At 52.8% G+C, this 26592-nt stretch overlaps 1 long non-coding RNA gene across 1 annotated transcript; it reads right to left on the reverse strand.

Annotated features, from left to right (window-relative positions):
- Positions 1-113: 113 nt before the first annotated feature.
- Positions 114-16116, reverse strand: LOC111770634 (uncharacterized). Its single transcript, XR_002803998.2, has 3 exons — positions 15555-16116; positions 9513-9587; positions 114-8399 (listed from the first exon to the last, which is right to left on the reverse strand). It is a non-coding gene; the product is annotated as an uncharacterized lncRNA (long non-coding RNA).
- Positions 16117-26592: the final 10476 nt, after the last annotated feature.

Below are 26592 nucleotides of genomic sequence, written 5' to 3' on the forward strand. Positions count from 1 at the left end.
TCCTGTCAGCTTCCATTCAGGGGTGGGAGTGGGGGGCACGGTGGAGACTTCTGGCATCTTTCAGGGGGTACCGTGAGTACATGGTCTGGAAGGCGCAGGGGACCGGGCACCAGTGAGACCATGGCAGTCAGCATTGCTTTAATGTGCAAACCTGAAGTATGAAAACACAAGTTGACAGGCAGATCTGTGTGGGGGTTCCCTCCAGGGCTGTCCCCGACAGGATACTGCCCTTGGTGTGTGCGGATGACATTTCCCCGAGCTGAGTTTTGACAGAGAAACCTGGCTGGGCCCCCGTCCCTCACAGCTCCAGGGAGGCCAGCTGGGGGAAGCCAAGACCCCTGAAATCAGAACACAGTGTAAACTGAACAGGCGCTGCTGGAACCTGGACGGGGCCTCCTGAGGCCGAGGGCAGTGGAGGGCCCATGCCACCTTCAGAAGCAGACCGCTTGGGGGGGCGGGTCACTGGCAGCTCCAGGGCTGGTCAGACGTGTGCAGGACAGTGGATGACATGCAGGGAGGCATGAACACAGGAGATGTCAGATCGGCCGTGTTTTCTCATCCTTGATTTATGGGCTGGTGGGAGGGAGGTAGCCCTGGGAGGGCCAAGGTGAAGGGACGGGGTTGGGTGTCCGGGCCAAAAGACCCTGCTGGCTCCCTGGGGTGGCCGCCACCTCATACCCCTGTGGGAACCGCGCTGGTGGCCTGCCTGGCCCCTGAGGGTCCCCCTGGAACCTGCACTGGACACAGGCCAGTGAAGACTAATGGGGGGGGTAACAGTTTTTATTGGTCACGTGCTATGTGCCAGTTCTGGGGGTGCTGGCAGGGGTGGCCCCACCAAATGGGTGACTCAGTGGACAAGTCGACACAAACGAGCCGGACAGTTTCAGGAGTGGGCAGGACCTAGAGGGGCGCAGGCCGCTGGGGCTGAGCAGGGGTGGGGGCCGCTCCCCAGAGAGCTGCCAGGGAGGGCCTGGGCCTCTTCTGAACTCGCTGTGGAGGCTCTAGAGGGGCTTAGGTGAAGGGGGGGGGTGGCCTTACTAACCCCATCCTTGGCCCTGGAGGAAGGGGACCACCAAGTTTGCCACCCTGGAGACGAGCTCCAAGAGAAAAGGCCAGAAACGGCCACAAGAGACTGAGTGTGCCTGAGACCAGGACAGGAGGGGCCAGCCTCCCGTCCTGCCGCCGGTGGCTGACAGGCCTTGTTCGAGCTGGCCTCCCGTGGGCCCTGGCGGGGCCACGCCCAATCAGCTGGTGTCTTGGGGGCACTAGCTGCAGGCACCGGAGCCAGGCCTGGGAGAGCGGGGCTCACGGCGGATTTGGAGCACAGAGTGCCGCCATGGAGGGTCTGCAGTGGAGGAAGGCCTCCCGCCCGGACGCTGCCAGCCATCCGCAGAGGCCCACCCAGGGCTCTGCCCCAAGAGCGGCCACAGTCCCAACCCAAGGAGCTGGGCCTGTCCCTTCACCCACACCGTTCAGCCCAGCCTTGGCCAAATGCAAAGTCACTTTTCACATGGTTGCAAGACTCTCCGAGCCAATCTTTCACACCGCTGCACTTCAGGACACGAGCACGAGTATTTTCCTACTGTCTGTCTTTTGAGCTGTCCCTCTTTATGCAAACATGAGTCCCAGTGTGAAAATGAGTCAACCGTGTACCTGGGTGGGAGGTGCAGGGTGGGGGCAGTCAGTGCAGACACGCTGGAGAAGCTGTGGAGCACCTCGTACCTGGCTTCCGCGGCAGCCACCTCTCCTGTGTCACCCTCCTCCTGTGCACCTGCCAAGCCTTCACCACCCAGCAGGTCCTGGACCTGCTGTTCAAAAGGTGGGTGCCCCGCCCCTGCACAGCACCGTGGCTCCCTGCCCACCTCCTGGCTGTGTGTCTTGGGAGCGTCCCTTCACCTCTCTGAGCCTCAGTTTGCTCAGGCCTGGCCCTGTGGGCAGGGCTGCCAAGGGCTGTGGTTGTCCTGATTTAGGACTTTCCTCTCCCCCGTGAAGCAATCTGCCTCAAGCCTCAGCACCCTGTGGCCTTGGGCACAGCTGCTTTCCCATTTCTAAAGGAGCCTTCCAATTCCCTGGGGGGTGGTCCCAGCCTGGGTGCAGGCAGAGCAGGAAGCCCTGGGGACTGCCCGGGTCCCAGGCCCACTCGGACGTCAGCAAGGTGCTGGCTGGGCTTCATTCATTCAGCAAATGTGTATGAAGACCCCCAACCCGCCATGTACAGACACGAAAACCCGTGTCCTCCTGGGCTCCAGTCTGATTGGGGAGTCAGCCAGTCCCACTAGACATCATATCAGGTACGGTAGATGTGACACCCTCACGGCCTCCTCTAGATATGGATGCATCCTCCCTTACTCCGACGAGGACGGTGGACCCCAGGACCAACTGAGAAAGTGAGTGGGCTTCGGGTCTAATGGGATCTGAGGGGCTGTGGCTGGGGGCGCGGGAGGGCCGGGCAGTCCCCTGGCTCCCACACATCTCGTGATTCCTGCTAGAGGGCTGAGGTCTGGGGGCTTCTCCTGTAGGAGGAAAGGAGTCAGAGAGCTGCAGATGGGGTCCCGGGCCCCCTGGGGAGCAGAGAGGAGGCTGGGGGCTCAGAGCTGGCCCCTGAGAGAATCCATCCCCACCACAGCCCATCCCAGCCCTGCTAGGCACCCCCTGAGCCGAGGGCCCAGGAAGGAGGTGTGGGGAGCCACCTGCTCACACATCAGCCTGGTGCCTCAGTCCTGCGAGGCCAGCTGCATGTGGGGCTGGGCCGGCTGTGTCCCCATTCCCGAGGATAGTGTCGGGGTGGAGACGAGACCCACACAGGCCTCACAGAGAGTAAGACAGCACAGCGGTGTATGAGCAGCAGGCTGAGGTGCCACGAGGGCCCCGTGAAGGCTGGGCAGCAGGACACACTCCGCCTGGTCCCTCCTCCCGCACATGTGCATGCAGCACCTACTGTGCGCCCGCCAGTGCGATGAACAGAGCAGGCACCGCCCTCCCTGTCCTCGTGGAGTTGACATTCCAGTGGGGAGGTGCCGGGGGACAGGCAGGAGTGCGTCGGGTTCCCCGAGGAAGGGAGAGGTGGTCCCAGTGTTGACGGAGGGCTCCCTCCCATGGAGACTTCGCAGGCCCAGCCTGCTGACCAGGCCTGCCCCTGCTGGACCGTCACGTGGGGGTGGGCTGGGGTGGACTGGCCTCTGGATGGGCAGGGGCGGGCCCAGGAGCTCAGCCCCCACCCCACAGAGGTACCAAGGGAAGACCGCATGGAAGAAGAGGCCAGGCCTCCGACTCTGCTGCCCACACGCCTACCCTTAGTGTCACTTCCTCCAACCTGGATACCTGGCTGGACCAGTACCCAGAGGATTTCCATCAGCCCCCGGACTGCATGCAGCTGTCCATGCAGTTCAACATGCCAGACTCAGACCTGGAGTGCCGCGCCCACCTTCTCCTGGCCCGGCTGGAGGACCTGGCGTCCACTGAAGCAGAGCCAAAAGGAGAGCGCCCGGGGAGGGTCAGTCCTGGGCCACACAGGGCGGAGCTCCTGGTGTTGGCCAGGAGCAAAGGCTGGCCTCAGAGCGCCCATCTGGTGGACTGCAGTCAGGGGAGACGTCCCGTAGCACGTTCTTGTGCTGGAGCTTCTGTAAAAGGCAGTGGCAGTTTTCTCCTTTGCAAAGGCACGGTGGGGAGGCAGACGTGTGGATCTCCTCTTGCAGCTTCCTTGCCGTCTCAGCATCTAGAGTGGCTCCAGCACCAGCTCCTGTACAATCTGAAGATTTAGATTCAGCTGCAGAAGCAGCAACAGAACTAAAGCGAGATCCAGAGCCGAGGCTCCTCCGTCAAGAGCTGCACTGCCACCTGTAGCAGCACCAGGGCCAACGCCGCCGTCAGCTCCAGCAGCAGCTCCAGGAGAGCCAGAGCCAAGGCAGCACCCGCCCACTGTGGAGCCAGGGCCGGCTCTGCCCCTGCTCCTGGAGGAGCGCCGGAGCCAGCGCGTCCCGCTGCCTCTGCGGGGAGAGCCATCCCCTGCTCCTGCCCTGCGGGCGGGCGGGGGCCAGCTCGGAATTCACCGTCCCCGGAGGGAGAGCCAGCTCTGGGCCCTCCGTCTCCACCAGCCCCTGAGCCGCTCCTCCCAGCCGCTCCTTCACCAGACCCTTCCTGTCCCTCTTCTGTTATGGTTTCGGCAACAATTTCATTTTTCCTTTTACTTTTTTATGGTTTTTTATACTTTATGATTTGAAATTTAAATACAATTTCATTTTTTTAGCATTTTAAAACTGTACAATTCGTGAACATTGAGTCCATTCACAATGCTGTGCAACCATCACCACAGTCTAGCTGCAGAGTATTTCCCTCCCCAGAAGGAAGCCCTGTCCCAAAGCGCTCACTCCCCATTCTTCGCTCCCTCGGCCCCGCAACCCCGATCTGCTTCCTGTCTCTGTCCTTTACCTGTTCTGGATGTTTCCTGTAAATGGAACTGATTAATTTTTGTTTTTTTATTTAAAATAGCATTTTTATTATTTGGAAGGGAAATCCCAGATGGGTTAAAGATGAGATGTATACAGTGAAGCCCTATGGGGAATATGAGACACTGTTCTAAGAGTGACACCAGAGCCAGAAGCCAGACAGGAAATGCCTGGCTCTTCCTGTGGCCAAAACAGAAACAAGAAAAACGTAGAAAGCTGGAACGACCAGCCACAAGCTGAAGAGCATTCCTCACAACCCAAGGCCAGGGAAAGGTTTCACATCCCCGCGGTCCAAAAACTCTGGAAAGCCAATGTTTCCAGAAGGGACAGAGAGCAAACCCGGGCAGTTCCAACGAGAGGGGACGCAGACGGCGCACGCGTCAGAGCTGCTCCACCTCCCCGACGAGGACACGCGCCCCGGACACTGTGGAGACAGCACTGGGCTCCGTCAGACTGGCGGGCTGCTAGGCTGCTGGCGACCAGCTGCAGTGACAACGTGAGGAAGCAGAGGCCCCGGCAGGTCCCCTAGAGACAAGCGTGCAAGGACCGTCCTCTCTGGAGAACATGTGCAGGACCATCGAGGGTCCCAGGCGCGCATCTGCTGGCAGCGCGAGTCCCAGTTCAGCTCCCAGGAATTCTCGCCCAGTGTGTGCACGTGTGTGCATGTGTGTGTGCACTTGCGGGTGTGAGGCAGGGAGGATTCCAGGGCATGTGCTCTCCCAAAGTCTGGCTTCCCCAGGGGGACACTGCCAGTCAATCCTCTTCCTCCTTTGTATTTTCTGTGGCCCAGCATCAGAATTCAAAAAGAGCCCTGCTGTGGGGAAATGCAAATCAAAACTACACTAAGATATCACCTTACACCCGTTAGAATGACAAAAATATCTAAAACTAATAGCAACAAATGTCGGAGAGGTTGCGGAGAAAAAGGAACCCTCATACACTGCTGGTGGGAATGCAAACTGGTGCAGCCACTATGGAAAACAGTATGGAGATTTCTCAAAAAACTAAAAATAGAACTACCATACGATCCAGCCATCCCACTACTGGGTATCTATCCAAAGAGCCTGAAGTCAGCAATCCCAAAAGTCCTGTGCACCCCAATGTTTATTGCAGCACTGTTTACAATAGCCAAGACGTGGAAGCAACCTAAGTGCCCATCAACAGACGAATGGATAAAGAAGATGTGGTACATATATACAATGGAATACTACTCAGCTGCAAAACAGAACCAAATCATTCCATTTGCAATAACATGGATGGACCTTGAGAGAATTATGTTAAATGAAATAAGCCAGCAAGAGAAAGATAATCTGTGTATGACTCCACTCATATGAGGAATTTAAAACTATGGACCAAGAACAGTTTAGTGGATACCAGGGGAAAGGCGGGGTGGGGGGTGGGCACAAAGGGTGAAGTGGTGCACCTACAACATGACTGACAAACATTAATGTACAATTGAAATTTCACAAGATTGTAACCTATCAATAACTCAATAAAAAAAAAAAAAAAAGAGCCCTGCTGTGGAACACAGGCCATTTCCAATTTTTCACTCTCAGCATCGTGCTGAAGGGAACATCTGCATCCAGAAATCTCTATTTAGGACAGAATCCATGAAGTGGAGTTCTGGGCCAAAATGTATAGAGTTTTTAAGGTATTGGCCACAGTTTCCAACACCCGAGTTCTCTTTGTCAACTTTGAGCCCTGTCTGGGAAAGCAGTGCTGCGGACACCCTGGGGCTGAGACCTCATGGAGGGAGAGAGGAGGAGGAGCTGGAAGTCGAGGCAACCTGGGAGTGACCTGCCTGGCAGGGAATGTCCTGCCCCTTAGCCCCAGGCCTGCCCCACCCACGAGGGTGATGTCCTGGACTCCTTCTCGAGCTGGTGCTGGAGCTGGATCTACCTCCAGAGACAGTGCAGACCTGGTTCTGCAGTGTGATATGGCTCTTGAGCTGGCTCTAACTCTGGCACTGGAGCTGGTGCTCAAGCTATTGCTGTAGCTGGCTCTGGCTCTAGAGCTGGTGCTGGAGTGGCTTTAGCTGTGGATCTGCTACTGGAGCTGGCTGTAGCTATAGAGCTACTCTTACTGCTGGTGCTGGAGTTAGTGATGGACCTAGCCGTGGACCTGTGCAGGAGCTGTCCCTGGGGTGAGAGCAGGTGCTGGAGCCGGCTCTGGCTGTTGGGCTGGCGCTGGCTCTCGTTCCGAAGCTGGCGCCAGAGCTGGCTTGATCTTTTGTGCTGGGGCTGGGGCTGGCTCTGGCTTTGGAGCTGGCTCTAACTCTGGTTCTGGTGCTAGATCTGGTTCTTGTGGCTCTAGTTAGTTGAATAGCGAGTCCCGGCTCTGGTGGTGGGGCTGTTTGTAGCTCTGGTGCTGGCTCCACTTCTGGAATTGGTGTCGGGGCGGGCTCTGGAACAGGAGTTGGTGATAGAGCTGCCTCTATCTCTGAAATCGGTGGGAGAGTTGGTACCAGAGCATGGTTTAGCTCTGATGTTGGCGTTAGGCTGTTGCTGGAGCTGGTTCTTTCTCCCCAGCTGGCACTGGCTCTAAGTCTGCTACTGGTATTCAAGCCAGCTCTTGCTCTGGAGCTGGTGCAGAAGCCGGCACTTGTGGGGTTCTAGCTCTGAAGCTGGTTCTGGAACTGCTGCTGAAGCAGGCTCTAGCTATGAACTTGGTGCTGACTCTAGCTCTGGAGCTGATGCCAAGAATGGCTCTAACTCTGGAGCCAATGCTAGAGCTGGGGCTGGAGCTGACTCCTCCTTGGCACTGGCTCTAAATTGGCTTTTTTACTCTAAAGTGAGCACTAGAACTGTCGCTGGGGCTGGCACAGGAGTTGGCGATAGAGTTGCCCCTATCTCTGGAGTTGGGGCTTCGCTAGTGTTCAAGCTAGCTCTAGCTCATGGAAGAACACCAGCCCTGAAATGAAACCAGCAGTGGAGCTGACGCTGGAGCTGTCTCTATCTCGGGAGTTGATGCAAGTGTTGCAGGTGGAGTTGGCTCTAACTGTGGAGCTGGTTTGAACTCCGGTGCTGGAGCTGTTGGTAGAGCTGGTGCTGGAGCTGGCTCGGGCTATGGAGCCAGTGATAGCTCTAGCTCTGGAGCTGGTAGTGGAACTGGATCTAGCAGTGGATCAGTCTCTAAAGCTGGTGCTGGAATTGGCTCTGAGTCTGGAGCTTTGACTGGAACTGGGTCCAGAGATCACTCAGCCTCTTGAGTACTGGAGCTGGTATTGAAGCTAGCTCTAGCTTTTGACATTGTGCTGGAGTTGGCTCTAGCTCTGGAGCTGGCACTGGAGCTTTTTCTAGCTTGGAAGCTGGTGTTAGAGCTAGCTCTGGCACTGACACTAGCTCTAGAGATGGCTTTAGCTCTAGAGCTGCTTGTGGCTCTAGAGTGTTGCCAGAGCTGGTACTGGAGCAGGCTCTAGTTTGGTTCCTGTTGTTGTTACTCTGGAATTTGTGTTAACTCTGATTCAAACTCTAGAGCTGGTCTGGAGCCGAGAATTAAGTTGATGATAGAGCTGCCTCTATCTCTGCAGTTGGTGATAGAGTTGGTGTTGAAGATGGTTCTCGGCCTGGAGCTGGTGCTAGAGATAGTTCTGGAGCTGGCTGTAGTTCTAGGGCTTTTGCATGAGCTGATGTTGGAACCAGTTCTGGCTCCGGAGTTCATGCTAGATCTGGTGATAGAGCTGGCTGTGACTCTGCAGCTGGCACTGGCTCTAAATTTGGAAGTGGCACTGGAGCTGGAACTGCTGCAAAAGCTAGTGCTGGAGTTGGCTCTAGCTCTGTAGGCAGTACTACATTTAGCTGTTGGGCTCATGCAGAAATGGCTCTAACTCCAGATTTGGTACTAGAGCTCGTGTGAGATCTGACACTGGAGGTGGTGCTGGCTCCGGAACTGGAGGTCAAGCTGGCGCTGGAGCCGGCACTAGCTTTGGAGCTTGTTTTAGAGCTGGCACTGATGCTGCAAGAGGACAAAAGTTCACCCACATGACTGCCTTTCCATGTGCCCTTCCAAAAACAGAACACATCCCCCTGCCTTCCAGAGAAGCCCCCGCCAAGAATCCCCTCTAGAAAGTCTTCCCAGACGGTGGGCAGTGTGCGCATCTATCAGATACATTTCTTTTCTTCTCTTCCTTATCTTCTTATTATATAACATAATGTATAAGATAAGATGTGTCAATAATAGTTAACTTCACATGACAGTATTTAAGTGACAGGATATCAGGAGTGAACATCACCCAAGAACTCGGCATCCTCCTTGGGCAGAGTATTTGTGTGTTTTGAGTTGTACACAGGATAGCGGTCCCAGGTGAGGTGGAAGAAGGACTTTGTTACTGTCTTATTTGTAGATTAAATGCAGCTAAAGGAGATGTGGGTGGGGCCAAGAAGAGGGAGCGTGGGCTGTGATAGTTAGTCTTATCTGTCAACCTGACCAGACTATAGTATGCACTTACTGACTCAAACTAGGCATTTAATCTACGTGTTGCTGTGAAGACATTTTGTAGATGTGGTTAACACGTACAGTTAGCTGACTTTAAGTAGAGAAGATTACTGTCAACAGTGTGGGTGGGCCTCACCAGCTGAAGGCCTTCAGAGCAAAAACTGAGATTTCCCGGAGAAGAAAATCTGCGTCCAGACAACAGCATCTAGACCCCCGTCTGCAAGCCTGGCCTGCAGATTCCGACCTGCCGGCCACGGGGTCACACGAGCCGAGACAGCAAAATCAGCCTCCCTCTCCCTCCCTCTCCCTCCCTCTCTCTCCCTCTCTCTTCCTCCATATACACACAGACACACAAAGACCCACATCTGTGAGTGTGTGCACGCGCATATGTATCCTGTTGGCGCTTTCTTGGGAGACCCCTAACAAACACAATGCTGGAATCCCTCTGTCCTTCCCGTTTCCACATTAGAGTCACTGCTATTTAAGGGCTGTAGACCCCAACGCCACAGGAAATTTGCAGACGAAGCGTCTGTCCAACCCAGACCTTGTATTACATGTCAGGCTCTGCTGGCACTGCCCAGGGATTGAGAAAGGCCCGGCTGAAGACAGGCAAGTGTCCCCAAGGCCTCTTACCTGTAACAGGCCAAAACGTGGAACAGAAGGCTCACACAGTGAGGCCAGCCAACAATGTGGTCAGCACCCAGACTCCTGGAAGAGAAAGGGGATAGAAGAGGCCTCAGAAAATAAACCAAAACCAGTATTTTCAGAATGCAGACTTCCACACCAGAAAGGTCTGCACAGAATATGTTACATTCCCTTTAACACATTTCTTGGGTATGTCAAGTTTTTTGCCTATGTATTGTTATCTTTCAGCACACACACCGGTATGCGCCATTTCCTGCAAAATCCTCTCCTTTAATGCTGGATATTTTCACCGTACAGTCAGGAAAGGGAAGAGAAAATGGTGGTGTATGCATGCCAGAGGGAGCCACCACCCTTGGAAGTCATCATTAACACGTGAACTTCTAGTCCTCACTTGTCTGGAGCGGGCCCCCTGCCCCCAGTGACACAGCCGCCAGGGCAAGGAGAGCTGTGACCAAGAGGGCTAGACTATTCATTTATTAAATTAATAAAAGAAACTTTGACTAAATTGGAGTCGGGAAGGTTTGAAGGGGGAGTTCTCAGGCCTCATCACATGTCATCAATTACACCAAACAGGAAAAGATGCACACTTACAACTCACACAGGAAGTACAACTACTTACGACTGAAGGGAGATTTCTCTCCCACCCAGCAACAGCCCAGCCAATCAGAAACGCCACAGCCCAGCCAATCAGAAATGGCACAGCCCAGCCAATCAGAAACATCACAATTTAGCCAATCAGAAATGGCACAGCCCAGCCAATCAGAAACATCACAATTTAGCCAATCAGAAATGGCACAGCCAAGCCAATCAGAAACATCACAATTTAGCCAATCAGAAATGCCACAGCCAAGCCAATCAGAAACATCACAATTTAGCCAATCAGAAACACCACAGCCCAGCCAATGAGAAGCCTTTCCTGCCCTGATGTGTTCCTCTCCCCAGCGGACTTTCCTTTAGAGCAGCCCCGCCCTCTGCCCCTTTTCTCTATAAAAGCAGCTGCCTCGTTGGTTTGCTGGATTTGCCTGTGGTTCGCCATAGCATGCCTGTCCCGAATTGCAATTCTTTCGGCTATTCCCAAACAAACTCATTTCGAGGTAAAGTAACAAGCAAATTTGCTTAGGTTGACACATTCAATCATCTGCTTTGCTCCCAGCGAGGTTCTGTGTGTGTGTGTGAGGAAGACAGAGGGAAAGGGAAAGAAAGACGATTTCATGGTTTAAAAGCTGCTATAAAAGCTGATGCCCACTAAGTGCAGAAAAACCATTTGACAAAATCCACACCCTTTCATGATAAAAACACCGAAGAAACTAGAAACAGAAGGGAACTCCTGCACCTGGTAGAGGGCGTCCATGGACAATCGACAGCTCGCGTCCGCCGCACCTAGTGGGGAAGACTGGAGGCCCTGCCCCTGAGGTCAGGAACCAGCTGAGCAATGGCCACTCTCACCAACTCTGTTCTACACTTTCCTGGAAGTTCTAGCCATGTCAATTAGGCAAGAAAACGAAATGAAAGGCATCTGGATTGGAGGGGAGGAAGTAACACTACCCCTGCTTGCAAACGACATGACCACGCACACAGGAAATCATAGAGCGTGCACAGGAAAACTGCTGGAGCCAATAAACCAGGCCAGCAAGGTTGCAGGATACAAGATCAACACAAAAAGAATCAATCATACAGGAAAATAAATTGGTGCAGCCACTGTGAAAAACAGTATGGAGGTTCCTCGATAAATTAAAAATAGAACTACCGTATGACCCAGCAATCCCACTTCTAGGTACTTATCCAAAGGAAATGAAAACACTAACTCAAAAAGACATCTGTGCCCCCATGTTCACTGCAGCATTATTTACAATGCTAAAACATGGGAGCAACCCAAGTGTCCCTCGATGGATGAACGGAGGAAGGAAATGGGGTATATACACAATGGAATATTATTCGGCCAAAAAGAGAAGAAAATCCTGCCATTTGCAGCAATATGGATGGACCTTGAGGGCATTATGCTAAGTGAAATAAGTTAAAGAAACACAAATACTGTACGTTCTCACTTATATGTGGAATCTGGGGGAAAAAAAAAAAAAGCTCATAGCTACAGAGAACAGATTGGTGGCTGCCAGAGGCAGGGGGTGGCAGGTGGGCAAAATGGTTCCCGAAGGGGCTCAAAAAGTATAAACTTCCACTTATAATATAAACAAGTCCCGAGGATGTAATGGACAACACAGTGGCTACACTTAGCAAGACTGTATTGCATATTTGAAAGTTGCTAACAGAGCAGATCTTAAAAGTTCTCATCGCGGGGCCAGCTCCGTGGCCGAGTGGTTAAGCTCGTGCGCTCCGCTGAGGCGGCCCAGGGTTCGAATCCTGGGTGCAGACATGGCACCGCTCATCAGGCCACGTTGAGGCGGCGTCCCACATCCCACAACTAGCAGGACCTGCAACTAAGATATACAACTGTGTACGGGGGTGGGGGGGGGGAGGGGTTGGGGAGATAAAGCAGAAAAGAAAAAAAAAAAGATTGGCAACAGTTGTTAGCCCAGGGGCCAATCTTTAAAAAAAAAGTTCTCATCGCAAGAAAAAAAATGTGTAACTATGTGAGGAGATTGATGTTAACTACACTTATTGTGTGATCATCTGGCAATCTATACATGTGTCGAATCATTATGTTATACCCCTGAAACTAATATAATATTACATGTCAATTTTAAAAAATCAATTGGATTTCTATACACAGCGATGAAAACACTGACGATGAAAGTAAGAAAGCCAGCTAACTCACAGCAGCATCCAAAACAACGAAATACCTAGAAATAAAGTCAGCATCAGAGGTACAAGACTTGCACGGTGAAAGCTACAAACATTATTGAAAGTATTAAGACCAAAATAAGTGGCAAGACATCTCTTCTTCACGGATCAGAAGACTTCATGCCGTCAAGGTGGCGACGCTCCACAAACAGGACTACAGACGCAGTGCGGTCCCGAGCAAGAGTCCTGCTGCCTTTTTCTGCAGACAAGCCAATGCTAAAATGTATATGGAACTGCAAGGGAGCCAGAACACCCAGAACCATCTTGAACAAAAGAACAAAGACGGAGGACTCACACTTCCCAATTTCAAAACTCATTACAAAGCTACGTTGGTGAAGACAGTGCAGTACTGGCGTAAAAACAGACATACAGATCAAGGAAACAGAATCGAGAGTCCAGAAATAAACCTTCGTATTTACAGTCAATTGGTTTTTGATGAATGATGAGACAATTCAACAGTTTTTTCAGCAAATGGTATTGGGACAACTGGATATTCACAGACGAAGAAAGAAGCCGCACTCCTTCCTCACAGCACTTGCAGAAATGACCTCAAATAGATCCAACAGCTAAATAGGAGAGAAAACCATAAACTCTTAAAGGAAAACGTGTGGGAATAAAACTGTTTGACCTTGAGTTAAGCAATGGTTTCTTAGATAGGACACCAAAAGCACAAGTATAAAAGATAAAATAAATAAACTAGACTTCATCAAAATTACAAACGTGTATGTATCAAAAGACAGTATCCAGAAAATGAGAAAACAACCCACCGAGCAGGACAAAACGCCAGCTAATCATACATAAGACACGTGCATGTAGAATATATATTGAAGACCTACTATTCAATAACAAGGAAACTAATAACCCAATCAACAAATGCAGAAAGGAACTGAGCAGACATTTCTCCAAAGATGTAGAAGCAACCCAGAGGCCCGTGAAAAATGTTCAGCATCATTATTAGGGAGGGAAATGCAAACTAAAACCACAGTTAATGGGGTACCACTTCCCCTCCACTAGGAAGGCTGTAATTAAAAAGACAGACACTAAGAAGTGTTGGCAAGGAGAGGTGGGAATTAGAATCCTCATACATTGCCGGCAGAAATAAAAAACGGTGCAGCCCTTTGGAAAACAATCTGGCAATTCTTCAAAATTTGAACAAAGAGTTTCCATTTGATCCAGCAGTTCTACTCCTAGGTATGCACCCCAGAGAAAGGAAAATACATGAAAAGCTTGTACACAAATGTTCACAGCATCATTATTCATAATAGCCGAAAGATGGAAACAACCCAAATGTCCCTCAACTGATGAATGGATAAACAAAATACGGTACATCTGTATGACGGAAAATTATTTGGCATAAAACAGAATGAATTACTGATACGTGCTACAACCACGGCCGGACCTTGAAGACACGCTCTACAAAGGGGCCATCACAGAAGACCACACGTTGTATTACTCTGTGTGTACGAAAGGTCCACAATGGACGAATAGAGAGAAGAAGTAGATGCGTGGTGGTCGGGGGCTCTGGGGATGAGGAGAGATGGGAGTGACTGCTGACGGGTGCAGGGTTTGCTTCCGAGGTGACGAAAATGTTCTATTGTGACAGTTGCACAGCTCTGTGAATACACTATAAGCCACTGAACTGTCCACATTAAATGGGTGGATTACATGGCATGTGAGCTGTATCTCAAGAAAGCTGTTTTTAAAAATAAAAAGAAAGGTAATTTTCTTTCCTTTCAACCTTGAGATGTGTCTCTGTCTCCGGAGAAGCAGGACCAGGCACTTGTCCCAACCCCAACCGACTCAAAGGACAGGGCTCACAGCCCCACCAACCCACCCCCAGGGAAATGGGGGAAGACCTCCTGGCAAAGGAAGGCGGGCGGTGCGGCCGCAGCCAGCGGGGTGCAGACTGGCTCCACCAGCAGCATGGGCGAGGCAGCCCTCCCCCCAACCTTCTCGCTAATTAAACTTCACCTTGGATGCAATGCCTCGACCTCCCCAGGGTAAAGCAGGTGCAGCTTCAAGTGTCTGTCTTGGCAAGAAGGTAACCGGCAGAGCGCAGAGTGGAAATTTTATCTTTTGATTTTCAAAGAAGCTATTCCATGTGAGAAATAAATCCAAGGGAGCAAACATGGGTGGATATGGTGATGTGTTCGCGCTGATTCGATTGGACCGAGGCACTGAGGCTGCCTTAGAAACCTGCCCAGAGCAGCGCTGGAGACAGGATGGTCAAACATCGGACTCGGAATCAGCGAGTAGGACTCATGGGGGTGATATTCAGGGACCTGTCAGGTGGGACACAGTTCCTCCGGAAAGACTAGTGAAAGTGCCCAAGCTCCACACGAACTCTGGGGAGACGGAAGGAGCGGGACCAGCGCATGTCCCGGGGAACTTTCCTGACACACAGGCGTGAGAGAGTGCGAATCATTCATCTGAGAGCCGGGCCCCTCTGATTTTTATATTTGCTAGCTTTTGATCCTTAAGGGGAAAAAAACTATTTGCATTCCCTGTTTCATGGCTTCAGGAACATCTGGTAACATAAGGCATCCACTGGCGGAGCTGAAAGAACTTCTGGAAACAACTTAGCCCCACCGTCCTAGCTCCATTTGACAGATGAGGAAATGAGGCCCCGAGAGGGAGCCCGACTGGTCCAAGGATACAGTGGGAGTGTCTCTGCCATCTGGTCCAGGGCCCTTTCTCATTGGGGCACCACGAAAAACCCTCCTCCCTCTGCCAGAAACGAGCTGATCATTAGAATATGACATTTTCAAAGAAAGCTGCCTTTTTACCATGAAGTGACCCTCAAGCAAAATCTGAAGGATATCAATAACTTCCCATATATTTTAAAGAAAAGCCAAGGTTGAGTGTTTTATTTTTTCCCAAAGGGTAAAATATAAGATCATTTTAGTTCTTTCCCCAACACAGAAACAAAATAGGCTACCGGACAAGAGAAGACTCCAGGGCAAGCTGCCATTTTCAGTTCACCCCCAAATCGATTTGAACAAAATGACCTGAGTCCTGACCCTGTGGCCCTAAGGTAACCCACGATAAATGCAGCAACTCATGACAAAGGAGCTGAAACGCACGCGTCTTCTCAGCCAGGCAGCAGCACCCTTAGCCCAGGAAGGAGCGCTCCTGCCACCAGGGGCTCGTCCCTCTCTCGGGTGCCGGACGGGGGCGGGCACCGTGGCGGTGGGGTGGTGCCGCCTTGGGGACAGGGATCAACTCTCCTACCTGCAGGCCTGCGGGGGGGCGGGGTCCCCTCTCCTTCACCAAGGCGACGGAGGTCTCCAGATGGTCCCTCCATACACGAACGAGCAGACCTCCAGACTAGGGACCAGGATGCAGAGCAAAGAGGTCACAGTGTCCCCTGAGTCCGGCTTAGAGGGTGAGCTCTGGGTGAAGGCCTCTCCTGGGCTCGGAGGCCAGTCCTTGCGGCGTTGGAAACTTCCGAAACCGCCTCTGGGCGCAGGCTGCTCCGAGACAGGAGCCCCCAGCTCAGTTCTCCACCCCAGAGCCCGCTCGACCAGCCCCAACAGGGATCCAGGAAGTCTTCCAACGCCCCAACCAACGTACAGTCACGGAGCAGTTAGACGACGACTGGAACTGGCTCCCAGCCCCGCCCGGAGCCGTTGGTCCGGCGTGTGCGCGCGGCGGGGCGAGGTCACGTGCGCGCCGGCGGCCAGCTCCCCTGGGGGTCCTGCCGCTGCCGAGGGAGGCGCGAGCGCCCCCAAACGCGGCCCCGCCACACCCACGCGGGGACAGAGTCCCCGCTGCTTCCGCGGAGCCAGGCGGAGGCAGTTTCACCACCAGCCCCTCCGGGGGCGGTTGGGAAACTGAGACCAGGAGAGACAGGGTCTGGTCTGGGACCCACGAGGGGGGCAGAGTCCAGAGGAGAAGAGAGGGTTCCGGCCTCCTGGGCCAGCCTCAACCCTCCCATGGGGTTTGCTTTGGGAATCACAGCCCCTAAGACCCTGGAGGAGCCCTGCCCACACCATCCCACGTGGGGCCCTTTCTTCTGGCATCCCCACGTGGGCACACACACACTCACACACACACACACACACACACACACACTCTGACTGCCCGGCTGGGGGTCAGAAGGGGAGCACACCCTAGGGAAGTGACGGGGGAAAGAAGAAAGGTTGGAGGCGGCTCTGCCGTGGGGCAGGGACATCCAGTCCCCTAGCCACACGCAGCGCCCATAGCATGGGGAGGGGGAGAGATGCCAGGCTGGTGGGCAGGGGGTCCCCAATGTGCCCAGGGGGCTGCCTGGGCCAGGCCACCCCCAGAGCAGCCTGCAGAGGACAAGGTCCCAGGTCTTGTGTCCACCACTCTGGGCGCCTGGCAGTGGGATGTGAGCCCCTACTGTGTGTGTGGGGGGGGGGGACTTCAGGAGAGAAGCCCTCCGCTCACTCCTCTGTAAACTGAGGTGCATAGAAGAGGTGACCCCAAGGGTCCCACAGGCTCCTAGAAGGCTCTGGTGACCTTAGTGCTCCACCCATGACCCATGTGCTCCGAGTCCTTGGGAAATGCTTTCTGCTCCCTGGAGGTCCTTCTGAGCAGAGGGCAGCCAGCCTAGAGGCTTGGGGGCTTGGGACCTGGGTAGTGCAGAACGTGGCAGAGCACTGGGCCACTTGTCCAGGGACCAGGGACAAGGCCGTCCTTGGAGCCTCGGGGTCCTCATTTGGAAGTGGGGCGGAGTCATTGCCCTGGCTGGGCTGAGGAGGCCTCATGAGTGAACTGGACACGCCAGGCTCAGTGGAGGGAAAGAGGGGACAAGGGAGGCTTCCGAGGTCCCGCACGTGGCCCCTGGAGCCTGTAGGTCCTGCCCCTTTGCCCCTGGGCCCTGGTGGATCCAGTGCCTAGACTACACCCAAAGGTGTGTGTTCTGTTTTCTGGTTTCCGGTCCGGGTCTGCAGTGCTGGGGCTGACCACCAGGGGGCGGGCTCTGCCCGCTGTGCTCATGGAGCAACCTGATCAGGGAAGGGACACCCACGGGTCAATCTGGGCTCCCCCCTCCTCAACCCCACAGGCACCTTCTATCGTGGGCATCCTTGTCCACATTGTGAGCTGCTCAGAGGCGGGAGGAGGCTCTGAGATCCTCTCCTTATTCTTGCAGCTACTTTGCCCCCAGCACTCACCCTGAGCAGGGCCGTGTTGGGCCTGGGGGTGGACGGCACCCACATGGTCCCTGCTCTCCAGGAGCTCACAGCCTGGAGGAGGGAGGGACAAAGTGTGAAAGCAAATCCACATGAAAGAGAAGAGCAGGGACTACAGGGAAATGAAGCAGGTGCTGGAGGGAGGGCCGGGAGCCCCTAGGTGGATCCAAAAGGCCTCTGTGGGGACATTTGTGCTGGGACGAGAAGGTCAGTGGGCAGAGGAAGCAGGGGCGAGGGCAGGCAGGGCTCTGATGGCTTGGGGCCGGCTGCCGGTCACTGTCTTTGCAGCGCTCCACCAAGGAGATGGGTGAGGAGCTGGTGGACGGGCTCATCCGCTCCGTCTCCCCGAGGGAGGGGCAGGTGCGCCCCACGGCTGCATCAGCAGCTCTGAAGGGAGGGCGGGCACCTGGGGCCGCTCCTGAAGGAGTCCTGGAGCAGGTCAGGACCCGCCACCCCTGCAGGCGGAGCCGGCTCTGGAACCTCCCTTGTCGCCCTCCCCCGGGCCACACCTTCCACCCCCGCCCCCACGAAATTTTTCCTTCCCCTCCCCCGTTATTGTTTCTGTTTGTCTTTTTTATTTTATTTTTTTCTTTTCCTTTTTTTTGTGGTTTCCTTCATTTTATGTTTTAAATTAAATATAAGAGCCACAGCTAGAAGGACCTGCAACTAAGATATACAGCTGTGTACCGGGGGGATTTGGGGAAGATAAAGCAGAAAGAAAAAAAAAAGATTGGCAACAGTTGTTAGCTCAGGTGCCAGTCTTTAAAATAAATAAATAAATAAATAAATAAATAAAATAAAATGTAATTCTTTATCCTTTTAAACTGTACAATTCATGAACATTGAGTCCATTCACGATGCTGTGCAACCGTCACCACAACTTTTCCCTCCCCAGAAGGAAGTCCTGCCCCAAAGCGCTCACTCCCCATTCCTCACTCCCCCGGCCCTGCAACCCCTGACCTGCTCCCTGTCTCTGTCCTTTACCCGTTCTGGATGTTTCCTATAGATGGAATCATGCAATTGGTGGTGCTTCTTGTGTCTGCCCACATTTAAGAGAGGACTGATTAATTTTGGGTTTTTTAGTTTAAAATAGCATTTTTGTTATCTGAAAGGGAAACCCCAGCCCCTAAGAATCTCTGGAAATAGCAGTCATCTCAGTGGCAAGCTGTCGTGGAAGGTCAAGTGTGCAGCTGCCTGAGGCTGGACTGAGCAACAGAGCCGCCCACTAGCCAGAAGCGTAAGAGGGAGAACCAGGCAACAAGACAGACACGGGGGCCTTGATGGCTCCCACGTATCCCTGGGGGACTCATGAAGTAGAGAAAATAAAGAGATAGAAATATAAAAAAGAACGTAATGGAAATTCTGGAGTTGAAAAGTACCATAACTGGGATGAAAAATTCCCTAGAAGGGCTCAGCAGTACATCTGCGGTGGCAGAGGAAAGAATCCGCAAGCTCTGAAGGCAGATCAACAGAAATAATCCAACCTGAAGGACAGAACAAAATGAGGACGAAGGAGCAGAGCCTCACAGCTGTGGGACACAATCGGGCCTTTCAGTCCTCACACGGGAGTCTGAGACGAGAGGAGGAGGAGAGGGTGCAGAAAATATTAACTAAGTGTCTACTTAGTAAAGAAGAAGGCAATAGAGGAGGAACAGAGGAACATGCAGGAAACAAACAGCAAAAGGGCAGACGTGAATCCAACCATGGCAGTAATTCCATTAAATGTAAATGGATCAAACACTTCAACTGAGAGGCAGACACTCTCAGACTGGCTGGAAAACCGCCACCCAACTCCGTGCTATCTGCAGGAGAAATGCTTCAGATTCGAGACACAGGTAGGTTGAAATGAAATGATGGAAAAAGAGACACATGCAAACATAGCCATGAGAGCTGGAGGAGTTCCGTTCATATCAGACAAATAGACTTTAGGGCAAAGGAAATATTACTAGAGACAAAGAGGGACATTTCATGATGAATGAAGGCTCAATTCTTCAGGAAGATAAAATCATTGTAGAGGCCTATGCATTTGACAACAAGGTCCCCCCAATGCGTGAAGGTTCCAGCTAGTACACTACGGCCAAAAAACAAACAAGCACCAAAGCCAAGGCCAGAAACGAGAGAGGAAAGACAGAGATTAAAGCTCCCACTTGGAAAGGAAGAAATGAAATGGTCTTTATTCACATTCAACATACTTCTGTATGTAGAAAGTCCTAGGGAATCAACAACAAGAAACTATGAAAACTAGTAAATGAGTTCACACAGTCTCAGGATACAAGATCAAAATACACAAATCAGTTGTATTTCTACACACTAGCAACAAACTGTAAATGAAAACAAGAAAAAATTCCAATCACAATAGCCCCCAAAGAATAGCAGACTTAGGAAAAAATTTAACAAAAGAAGTGGAAGATTTGTGCACGGAACTATGAAACGTTGCTGAGGGAAATTCAGATGTTGTGAATAAATGGAGATATTCCATGTTCATGGATTGGAAGACTCGATATGGTCAAGATGGCAAATCTCCCCAAATCGATATATAGATTCAGTTCAATCACTGTCTAAATCCCAGTAGGATTGGGGAGGGGGGAATGGGTTGCAGAAATTTACAAGCTGATCTTAAAATTCATCCAGGATTGCAAGGGACCCAAATAGCCAAAATTATCTTGAAAAAGAAGAGCGAAGTTGGGGGACTTATATTTCTCTTTTCAAAACTTCCTATGAAGCTCCAGCAATCAAGACAGTGTGATGCTGCCATGAGGAGAGACACACAGGTCAATGGAGTAAAATTAGACTCCAGTGATAATCCCTTCTCTTTATGGTTCACTGGTTCTGACAAGGTGCCAAGACAGTTCAACAGTGAAAGAGTACTGTTTTCTACTAATTCTGCTGGGATAATTGTATACCCACTCACAAAAAGATTAATTTAGGCCTGCACCTTGCAACATACTAAAAGATGAATCAAGATAGATTATAAACCTAAATAGAAGAGTTAAAACTATAGAACTTCTAGAAGAAAACGTAGGAGAAAATCTTCATGACCTTGGGTTAGCCAGAATTCTTAGATATGTCACCAAAAGCATGACTCATTTAAAAAAATAAATAAACTGGACTTATCAAAATGAAAAACTTTTGTGATTCAAAAAACGCTATTATGAAAGTGGAAAGAGAAGCCACAGATTGGGCAAAAATATGTTTAAATCATATATCTGATAAAGAACCTGTATCAACGATATATGAAGAACTTTTAAAACTCAATAATAAGCAATAATAATAAGCCATAAAAATGAACAACTCAACTAAAAAATGGGTAAAAGACTTGAATATGCATGTCACCCAAGAAGATATATGAATGGCCGAAAGCACATGAATAGTGACTCAGCATCATCAGCCACTAGGAAAATGCAAATCAAAATCCAAATGCGATACCAGCTCACACCCACTAGAATGGCATCAGTCAAGAAAAGGGACAGTGACAAGTGTTGTCGAGGATGTGGAGAAATTGAGACCACCATGCACTGCTGGTGGGAATGTGAAATGGTGCCCCCACCATGAAAACAACCCGGCAGTTTTCCAAATGGGTAAACAGAGTCACTATGTGACCCAGCAATTCCATTCCTAGGCATAGACTCGAGAGAATCGAAGGCACATGTCTACACGACAACTTGTATGTGAACATACATAGCAGGATTATTCATCGCAGCCAAAGGTGGAAACAACTCATATGCTCATCACCTGAAGAACGGACAAACAAAATGGGGTCCATCCATAGAATGGAACGTCATTCAGCCATGAAAAGGAACGAAGCACAGACACCCGCTACAACACAGGTGAGACCTGAAAGCATGATGCTGAAGGGAAGGAGCCAGATGCGAGGCCACATGCTGTGTGATTCCCCTACATGAAATGTCCTAAACAGAAAAATCTACGGTGCTGGAAAGCAGATTTGTGGTTTCCAGGGGCTGAGGCAGGATTGGGAATTGATTGTTGGTGGAAGGGAGGGACCGTTTTAGGATGGCAGGAATGTTCTAGAACTAGATTTTGCTGAAGGCTGCACAACCTTGCAAATGTACTGAAAATCATTGAATCGTACACTTAGCATGGACGAGTCTTCTGGAATGTAAAGCACATGTCAGCAAACTCGTTAGAAGACAGTAGTCAGGAGGTCTAGAAGCGAGTCTCTGCCTTGACTGAGGCAAAGGATGAAGAGAGGACCTAAAAATCCTCCCGGAACTGAACAGCAGTGTCTAGAAGGCTGCTCCCCTGCGGGGGCTGGAGCAGAGCTCAAGGTGAGGCGTCACTGAGGGTTACAGCTCGGTCACCGTCCAGTTCTCTGACTGTGTCTACGGTACCTACCACCTCCCCTTCCCCAAAACCAGACAGAGAGCAGACGGAAGCCTGCGGATTGCTGAAGAGAAAGCTCCTGCTGTCTCCAGCCTCCGGAAAGCTGGTGGTGGGTGAGCTGACCCTTGGGAGTGCCTGGCCCCGCTGTCTGGTGGCCAACGCTGGGGGCTTCGAGCCAGCGACCAGCTTCACTGCCCCACAGAATGGCTGAGCCAGGGAAAGCCAGCGGGCACATGGATGTTGATGTTGTCTTTCCACGGAGCCGGTGAACTGCGTAATTGTGATGTGCGTTTCCCCATGGAACAGCCAAGCCGGTGAAGCCAGCGTGCACACAGATGCTGATGCTGGCTTTCCACGGGGCCGGAGAAACAATCGTTTGAGCGTGAGGACCTCAACATTTCGAGATAGGCACGGTTCGCCTCTGGAGTTTTAAAGGTCAGTTGCTACAGTTTTCAAGACACATCCTGTTGCTTTGTCCAGGTGCCTCTCTCCTTGTGGCTGGAAATCAGCAGGGACGCTGCCTTTGACCGTGGCCGGTGCAGAGCCCCCCAGCTCACGGCTCCTGACCTCTTGCTGCCCAGCACCCACCTCTCCATTGATGTGCACACCGTCGTGACCGCACCACCCTCACACCCACACCACCCTCACACCCACACCACCTTCGCTGTCTGCTGTCCACAGCCCAGCCATCCCAACCCTCACGGCATCCGCGCCAGGTCACGCACCCAGAGCCCTTGTGCTTTGCCTCACGCTGCTGAATCAACCCGGCCACATGTCGGCTCGTGTGGTTGGAGTCTAAGCTTTGGGCAGCCTCCCATGATGTCACTGAGGACCTGGGAGCTTCCATGCCTCTACTCAAAGGTCCACAGAGTTGGCTTGTCCTGACGGGGGTTCCTGTTGTGGTTCTCAGGTGCCCTCTCCGTGTCTCCTCTCACGTCTCCCTGGCTCATTCCGGAACAATCACCACGAGAGGGATGGGGTCACCGTTAATGAAACAGACTCACCCTGGAGCTGGGAGAGCCATCAGCGTCCACGAGGACACTGGTCTGTGTGGGAGGAAGGACGGAGGAGGACTGGACGCCGGGCGGCCACCAACAATGCCACCAACAGTGCCACCAACAGTGCCACCAACAATGCCACCAACAGTGCCACCAACAGTGCCACCAACAGTGCCACCAACAATGCCACCAACAGTGCCACCAACAGTGCCACCAACAGTGCCACCAACAGTGTTGTCAGACCCCTGGCTTCCTGCAGGGACGTGGTCCCAACGTGCACTGCGGCCCAAGGACACTGTCAGCCGGCTCACTTACTGGACTCTAAGACGCCCGGGAAAACCCAAAAGAACGTGTTTGATGCCTGCAAGGAAACAACAACTGCCTGAGGGACACGACGGGCACAGATTAAATGGAGAGTGAGCATGAAAGGGAGAAACCACGGCAAAGATTTGATCATCCCCAGATTAATCAGGTACCTAATGGCAACTGCAGCCTAAGCCCCGATGATTGTTGTTTCCCCTTTTTATAACAGAAGCGCCTGACTGAAGCCTCGATTGCCGAGGCGTCCGTCTCTGAGAGGCGTTCCTTCTGAGGACGTTCTCCAACACGCGTGCTGCCAGCCGCAGACCAGGTGAAGGACCGGTGCCCCCACCGAGGCTCCCGCGTTCCAGAAATCCTGGTTAATTCCAATTTCTCTTCCCGCGCTTTAAATTCTCGCACTTGTGTTTTAAATGCACAAAGAGAGAACCCACGAAACTCCAGGCCCCACCCTCGACCCCAACAAAGGCCGAACCCCAGGCCCTCGCACGCATTCTCTCCCTCCACCCGCGGCCTCGCTGGGTGGCCAGGCGTGCTGTGTAGTTGCCAGGTCCTGTCGGTAGGAAACGTTTACTTCTCACAGTTGTTGCTGAAGGGCGTCCTGCTGTCATCACGAGACCCACAGGGGCCGGTCCAGCCAACACTGGCTGCTGACAGGCTGAGACCAGCAGGGAACAGCAGCCCAGACAAACTCCCGGGGAGGACCTTTTTTTTGGGGGGGAGGGGGAGTGAGATTATAGGCAATTGACGTTTTTTTCTTAAAAATGTAAATTTACAGTGCAAATATATCGCCTTCTATTCAATGCAAACAACCCTTTTTGATTCTGATTATACAAAAATCAGAAAATGCTGAAAATTCAAAAGTGGGAGTTAAAAATCCTGTCTGGGTGAGCCCCACACCAGAGGGCCGCCTTCCTATCAGTATTTGGTCCATGGTGGGGTCATCTCATGGGCCGGTACCACCAGGGGCTCGCAAACCAGAAAGGAAAGAAACTAGAGAGAATTTTCAAGGATGTGGCAATTCAGACGCGGCCGTGCCTGGCGTGTGCTGGGGTGAGCCTGAGATGGGGGCAGCCCCTCAGTCCTTCTCAGCTCCGGGCACCTCTTCAAAGTGCCGGCCCAGCCCGGCCGTGGGCGGTGCAGGGGGTCCTCGTGCAGAAGGCGCTGCAAGACCTGGGGAGACGGAGGGCGCCATGGCCGCTGGGTGTGAGCCCGTCTGCGTCTGCACGGGCTCTGAGCGAGCTGCCCCTTACCTGCTGCCCCCCGCCCTCCTCCAGCTCCTCGTCGGGGCAAAGCCAAGGGGCACACGTCAGCCCTGGATGAATGCTGGTGGTCCCGTAGGTGGCAGTGGGAGGACACAGGGGCAGACGTTTTGTAGAGCTTCGGACGCCTGTTGACATTCACCACGTGGGCACCACTTGGTCCAGAAATTCCACTTACGGCAGTTAATGAGACTCATCCTGCTTCTGCTCAAAATGTGTTCCAAGGATGGTGTGTTTTTCATGTGGAACACATCAAAGTCACATTAGTGGTAAAACAGGCCCGCTTTTAGAATGTCGTGCACGTGGGAGGTGGAAAGTTCTGGAAGGTGTGAGCCGTGGTCAGCCACGGGGAGGGGCCTGTGTGCGCTGGGTGGTGGGTGACGGTGACGGGAGCATCACGTCTTCCTCCACGTGCTTCTGAATGTGCTTCTGTCGGCAGATGAGAGCAGATCAGAGTACAATTAAAATGTTAAATCTGTCTTCATGTATCTTCAATATTGAAAATAATTGTTTTTTTGAAAATCGAGGTTATGGCAAAAGATCAAAGACACTATAAAACTTCGACCCTGTGGCTACCTCGTTATTTACTCATGCATTCCCATATCTCGGACATTTAGGTCGTTTTTAAATTTCACGATTACGAGACTGGCATAAGTGGTTTTATCCGTAAATCTTTGTCTGCGTCTCCGTGCCTTTCCCCAGAAAGCACTTTCCAACCACAGGATGTTTGTGCAGCGCCAGCCCGGGGAGGGGCTTCCTGGAGCTCACCTGGGGGAGGGCCGGCGCTCATGTAGACAGGCGGAGGGTGGGGCCTCCTCTCAGGCCGGTCTCAGGGCCCCACCTGCACACCTCAGCCTCCCGCCAGCAGCTGTGTGGGGGGTGGGGGGCTGCTCCAGGGGCGGAGGGCCCGAGGCCTGGGGGCCGGCTGGGCCGAGCGTCCAGGAGGCGAGCGGGGCAGTTTCAGGCTGCGCCCTTCAGACCCCTGCTGTGACTCCTCCCTCTCCGCTGCTGCTCTGTGTCCTGACTCCCAGGGTCGTCAGGGAAAGCGCACAGGCTGTCACCCTGCAGTATAGTTCAGGGGTGGTTCCCGGGCTGACCCTCAAGCTCCCAGCTGCAGAGCAAGGGGTCCAGTCCCCCAGGAAAAAGCCTGGCTACCAGCCTAGCGTGTTCACGGTGAGGCCCCTCCACCCCTGCGGGCTGAAGGCGCCCAGGCTGGCCGAGGCCGTCCTGCCAGGACCCTGTGTTGACCGCACCAGGGCCCCCGACGTGGCTCCCAGACGCCAACCCTGGGTGAGGGCTGCCTTCAGAATCCCCGTTCCCTGGGATCCGCCTTCTGCGATGAGGCTGCGAGGAGCTCTGTGCTGGCGGAGCAGGAGCGGAAGGCTGGCAAAGCCTCTGCAGGAGGCCACGTCTACTGCCATCAACCTGGCAGCCGAGGCGGGAGGACACGGGTGTAGGTGGCCTCCAGGCACGTTCCTGTTTGTGTGACATTCACCGTGACACGGAACAAACTGGCGGTACAAAGGGCTCCTGTGTTCTGACAAGCCAAGGGCCTTGCAGGAGCTCAAGGAGAAGAAAGAGCCGGAACGCAAACAAGCACAACCTCTCCTGAAAGCAGACCCCTGGGCAAACACAGGGCCCTCGGCTTCCCGGCCGCACCCTGGGCTCTGCGGTCAAGTGCAGATCAGCTCACGCTAAGTCGATTCGGCTCAGCTGGGTTAAGTTCAAGGCCATTGGGAGCCCAGCCCTGGGGGAGCGAGTGAGCCCAGGAGGTGGGGAGAGGCCAGGATCTGAACCGTCGAGTGACGAGGGTCCTTCACGACACGCACCATGCACTGTGACACGGGACACGCAGGGCGGTGCAGCTGTAGGCCGGGCGGTCAGGCCCTTCTTCCCAGGAGGTGGCGGCTGTTCTGGGCTTGGCAGGACGACAGCAGAGGCTGGACGGACGCAGGACAGGGAGGTGGACGAACACGCCCCAACTCAGGCAGGCGGGGGTCACGGGGTCAACTTGTGGAGCCTCTGGGGGCCAGTCAGGAGACAAGGAGGCTCCACATGGACAAACTGGCACAGACTGGTTTAGAGCAAAAATAATAAAAATTATGAAACCAAAATAGATATGAGAAATATTTATTTGGAGTGAGAAAAAGACTCAGAAAACTCACATATTTAAAGAGCTGATAAGGGGGCT

The sequence above is a fragment of the Equus caballus genome, chromosome 25, assembly GCF_041296265.1.
Source record: "Equus caballus isolate H_3958 breed thoroughbred chromosome 25, TB-T2T, whole genome shotgun sequence".
NCBI classification, from domain to species: domain Eukaryota; kingdom Metazoa; phylum Chordata; class Mammalia; order Perissodactyla; family Equidae; genus Equus; species Equus caballus.